This window comes from Mesitornis unicolor, unplaced genomic scaffold (assembly GCF_000695765.1).
Source record: "Mesitornis unicolor isolate BGI_N332 unplaced genomic scaffold, ASM69576v1 scaffold2517, whole genome shotgun sequence".
NCBI lineage: Eukaryota > Metazoa > Chordata > Aves > Mesitornithiformes > Mesitornithidae > Mesitornis > Mesitornis unicolor.
The window spans coordinates 115,588-121,587 of NW_010194139.1; positions in this window are offsets into that span (position 1 = coordinate 115,588).

Consider the following 6,000-nt stretch of genomic DNA (forward strand, 5'->3'; position numbering starts at 1 on the left):
GGGTTATCTCCTGCAAACTCCCCAACTTATAGTGAGTGTGACGTTTATAGGATAGAATACATCTTTATTGGCCCACTTGGATCAGACCCAGATCATCTGTCCCGAGTGACCTGTCCCAGAGAGTCCTGGGCTTTCACTTCCCCCCACTATCTTGTGCAGAGAGAAGGAAAAAAACCTGAAGAAACTGTAACTGCAGGTGCTGGTGAAAGACTGAAAACTAAAACCTTGAAAAATGTAAATATTGGCGTGTTATCATAACAGTCCCAGCACAAACTCAAAATAAATCTCTCACTAATTGCTAGGAGGGAAAGGAAAGAAACCTCTGTCCCAGCAAAACCAGGACACTTCATTTTGTTGGAAAAGCCAAAAGAAGAGCCAATAACTGCTGATGTCTTTTTTTTTTTCAAGAATGCACAACTATGGCTAACGTTCTTTGTTGTAAAAATACAAATATTTTCTTTATAACATCTTCAAAAATATCTTTTTTCATTACAGGCATGGAAACTGATTTTTTACAGCTTCTGAAGTGCAACCATCCTCTTCAGGAGAGAGGCAAGACAGCAATCGTAGCAAGTGCTGAACTTCAGGTGATGAATGTAGCTGGACCTTGCTTCCTCCTGATGCACCACATAGAGAAATTGTCAGTCTTCCGGGCAAACTGGGCTGGTCTCCATATTTGGGGAAAAAAAGATAGAGCTGGACGATGATTAATGTTTCTATGGCAGAAATTACTCAACTGAAGTTTTACAAACATTCCCTTTTATATGATGATTTTAATTTACTTACTGCATGCTTTGGCATAGCGTGGGGATGTTAAGGAGAGGCAGCAACATCTCTGTGGTTAAGGCTGAAGCTAGCTTCCATCATAGCACCCTATTTCCATCTCTTCATCATAACTTTGGCTTAGAAAGCTGGTTGAGTCTGAAGCTTGCCAGGTGCCTTTTAGTCACTTTTGTTAAACTGAGGAAAATCAGCCAAATAACTTTCAAGTTACTGGTTGTTAAAACTTACTGTGATCAGAAAGATTTACTCTTAATTAGTATTAATCAAATTGTTTTCAGTTTGATTGATTGAGTTAAATTAATGCAGTCCATAGCAACTCTCCTGCCTTAAGAAAATTTCCCTGTAATTCTGTAATTCTCACTAGCTGAAGGACTGTGACTGTAGAGGAATGTCCTCTTCCTGGTCCACATGTGTCCCATTAGGAAAGGTTATTGTCCCCGTCCCCTGCCTGTCTGATGCTTGTCTTGGTACATCTGCTGGACACTGTCCCTCCTTTCAATATCTTGGGAGGACCAAGTGAGCCCCAGCTTATTTCAGCCAAGGTGGACTGGGTTACTTTAAACACAGTGATTCATTGGTAACCTTGCTTTCTTGCACTGATGCAGGTAGGGAGCACTCACTGCTCTCACTTCTATAAGGAAGGCTACCTCACCAAGGGAGCACTATTAACACAACGAAGCTGTGCCACTGGCCAGCAGCTCCTGCCACAAGTACAATTACTTCCAGTGCACAGGCCTCGCTATTCACACACAAGGATCCGAGCCAGTGTTATGTTCACACTTTTTATTAAAATAGTACAAATATTTGTCTTTCTCTACCTCAAAAAATACTTACATTCACACTTCTAAACTTTCCATATAATTAAATCCTTTTAATTTGTGCATTGACAGTTTACAAAGAAAAATGGTTGACATTGTGCAAAGATATAAACCCCTCTCATTATTCATAAATCTAAGTCCAAACAGTTTTGTTTGTTTCAAAAGGAGTTATGAGTTCACTTATGTTCTTGCTGAGATCAAGGAGGCTTTTTTGGCATTGGCTTGAGTGGGATCATGACTGAACACTACATAACATTTCAAAATAATCTTCCATAGCCCATTTCTCTTCAAGACTTTCTTTTCTTTGGGAGGTGACCTAAAGTCACCTGCTGAGTGGCAAGAGGTCAGTACTTACAACAAATGCTTTCCACAAGTCTCTCAACTTTTACGGAGCACTTCATTTTTCCATTAGTTCTCACCGCAGAAGGAATCAATCCACAGAATGTAGTACTGGCAAATAATAAAGGCGCTGGTTTCTAGTAATTGTTAGTGCACCGTTGCCATCACCAGCTTAAAATGTAATGACTGATTGCAAATTTAACCCATGAAGAGAGAGATGGAGCTTGCCACCTCCCCATCTAAAGAAAATTTAGCAAACAAACTCAAAATGCCAGTTGTCAACAAGCCACGGTATTGTAATTTCAATCTGCAGACCATGATGGCAGTGTCTTTTTACATTAAGTGGCCTATCTCTGATTAAAACACTGACTGCTGCCTGAATTGCAACTGTTATAACTATCTGTATCTGTTTTCCAAATGAAATACATATTTTAGAGTCTTGTTGCTGTTTTGCAATTTTTAAGTTAAAAACAAACAATACATGAGAGGGAGGCACTGCTGTTTTCAATATATCAATGTTCTTTCAATTAAAATTCACATAAATCAAGAAATTATTTTAAAACAAAAACTGAATTGGTCAGACTTCTAATCTGAAAACTCCACAACTGTGGGGAAATTGTGATCAGTGTGTGATCTCTCTCACTTCCTTTTGTAATAAGCTGGGCACTTTGAGCCCTTTTCTGACATAAAGCTAATCCAGCTCAATCCAACCTGGGCTCACATTCCAAATTATGCTTCTTGCTGGGCTTGCTTTCATCTAAACACAGAACTGGCTGGTTTTTTACAAATAAGCTCTTTTTTTTCCCCACTCCCTCTTCACAAGCTTCCCTCCCACTCTTGCCAAACTCCCTGCCCTTGGCTTCCCCTTTCTAAATCACTCTTCCTTCCCATATGATCTCCAAATTAATCATCACTCTCATTCCCTCTCCCCTCTCTATCACACTTTTCCTCGCTTCATCCTGTTTCCTTCTCCTGCCAAAGATGTTTTAGTCACAAGTTTCCTCATTCCTCATCTCTTCCATCATCGTTACTTATATGACAGTAGCAGCTCGTTGTATTTTTTTAAAACACTTTCACAGTTAGGTCCTCACTGCATTAATCTCAAAGTAAACTTTAAAAAAAAAAAAATTCATAATGCAGTATTGGGTGTTCACCAGAAGAAGAGGTACTAGTTTTAGAGGAACAGATATCAAAAGCCTTGATTATGATCAGTAGAAACTATAAACATTGCAAAGAGAGTAAGTTTAGAAGCAGCTCTCATGCCAAGTTATTGCAACTGTAAGATGAGCAACACCAGTTTTGTACAGGCATCAGCCATTTAATGTAAATGTATCCACTTTTCTTTTGAATCAATGGATTTTCTTGCAGTGCCTTGTGTATGGGTGGCAGAAATTTGCATCCATCCAGTTTCACAAATAAAAACATGGTCTTCCTGAGAAGTCTTCAGTTTGAAAAGCCACTTGACCCGAGGAAGAGTTCTACCTCATTAAATAGCTTAATTTAAGGAACTGAAGTATCTTGAGAAGCGTTCAACTTTTGAAGGTGGCATAACATGGGTAACAGATTCAGGAGACACTGGAATAAAAACTTAGTGTATACAGGGAAATCCACAAGAGAGAACTGGACTATGGAGGGACTGCAGGCTTGAAAAGTGCAGACGCTATAGTCAACAAAAACAAGACAGAATAGAAAACAAAAAAACAGTCTTAGATTTATGTTACTGAAGAAAGGAAAGTAAAAAGAATCTCAGTTTGCTACACAGATGCTAATTAAGCTATACATATCCCTAGCAGCTTTGGCAGACTTGGTCCTACTTTTACAGGAAAAAAAGACATATCAAGAGATGAAACAGCATTGTCAGAGTGCAAAGAGGGTCCTGTTTGGAGGTCAGCATGAGATGTGATTTTGTTCAGTTCCTACTTTGCATCATAAAAGCAGGACTGAAAATAATAGCAATTTAATGCAGTTATAAATGTAATTTCATTGCTTCCTCTCCTCCTCTTGAATCACAGAGACTATTTTGTTGCTACTCAGAGCACAGCACCCCTGGACACTTCAGCAGGGCCAAAAGCACTTCACGTCTTCACAGAAAATCGTATCGTGGTGACCACGTTCTCATTAGTTTTAAATTAAGACTAAAACCAGGGGAGTGAGGTCGACACAGAACCAATGAAGTGAGATCACTGTGGTGCAATTTGTCTCCAAGGTAAAATTAGTCAGTTCAGCCATTCACAGAAGATCGTTAAGACTATAAATAAGAATCCAAAGACCAATAAAAGAAGCATGAGGGAAGAGGAAAATAATTCCATATTTACAATATCTATATATGCACACACATTGATGATAATTGTTTTGGGATTAGGTAAATAATAAGCATCAATTTTGCCAGGTACCATTTAGTGCTTGCACTTGGACTTGTCTGTAGACCTCACAGGAGAAATACATCTTGGCAAGACAGTTAGAGAGGAAAAGAATAACAGATTTGATTTACATGTCTTTAAAAACACTAAAGCATGTTACTAAATGCATTATTATAGGTACTGAGACTAATTAAGTTCTGCAATGGTCATCAGTTTCATTGAAGAGACCTCTCTGTCCAGTAGGATTAAGTTTGCCCCAGTGGTAAGATTTATGTGAAACTATAGATACTATAACAAGTTTTGCTCACTTCACACATGCAAGTCTTCAGTGTCGTCCTTGAGTACAACCAATGTGTAGTCTGTCTATAGTTAACTGCAATCTCCTATAATAACCTGTTACTACTATAGTCCAGATGACAGCCACAGGACCCCTTTCCAAATGTGTCTAAACACATGTTCTCTAAACTGGGCATCAGTACTGTCTTTGCAGAGTACCCAAATTTTCCTTGGGATAGGAACCAGTATGTCAGTACAAACTACATGTGCCTACAAAGCAAAATTCTGGAGAATAGAAAAGCCTGAAAGCAAAATTTTGTCAGTGTATGAATGCCACTCTTGAGTGCTTGTCTCTAAGCATGTAACAGATCTACCAGGCACAAGCATTTACTCACCTGTGGGTGAAGTGTTTAGGATCCTACTCGACTTGTGTGTCGGTCTCTTCTCCCAAGTAACAAGCAATAAGACAAGAGGAAATGTCCTCAAGCTGGGCCAGGGGAGGTTTAGATTGGGTATTAGGAAAAAGTTCTTCACCGACAGGGTTATCAAGCATTGGAACAGGCTTGAGGGATTTAAAAGATGTGTACATGTGGCATGTGAGGACATGGTTTTAGTGATGGACTTGGCAGCGCTAGGTTAACAGTTGGACTCAATGATCTTAAGGATCTTTTCCAACCTAAATGATTCTATTACTTTAGAAATTACTTGCATGCCAAAAGCAATTGTCTGCAATATTTCACCCAAAACAACAGATCTCATGTCCCTGGAGAGGAATGGCTGTTTGCTCTACTATACTGACATTAAATATTGCAACACTCAACATACACATTGTTAATACATCAACTATATTGTTTCAACTGTATCCTCTTCATTCCCCGCTGTTCCCTGTGTTGCTATCAGCTTGCTTAATTTACTGTAAGATAAATTCCCTATTATCATTAGTTACTTTTTAGGTACCATAAACATTTGTAAAGCTTAGCAATAAGCAGCAAATATTATTGTGATATTATGAAAAGAAGAATGGGGTGAAACAAACACATGATAATTATGAAAGATAGTGGGGTATGTTTGCAAAACTTACAGGTATTTTTAGGACAGTCTATCTTAGTGACAGAACATACAAAAGGGAAGGAATTTCTGAGTGTTACACTGAATTCTTTTGTTGGTTTTCTAAATATTCTGGTCCAAAATATCTCTTGCAGTCTCTTATAAAACAGAGAAAATATTTTTCCATCCCATGGGAGTATTGTGAGAATTATTCATCTGGTACATAGATAATTTCCAGCGAATAAAAATGCTGCTACTCACTGTTGGTATTACCTGTTCCTCACAGCTTCTGTGACAGGACGGTTGACTACAGCCCAGTGCGTGTATCACCAGCTGGTGTGGGTACCGCCTCTATCTTTTTGGACAGGCCATAAAAT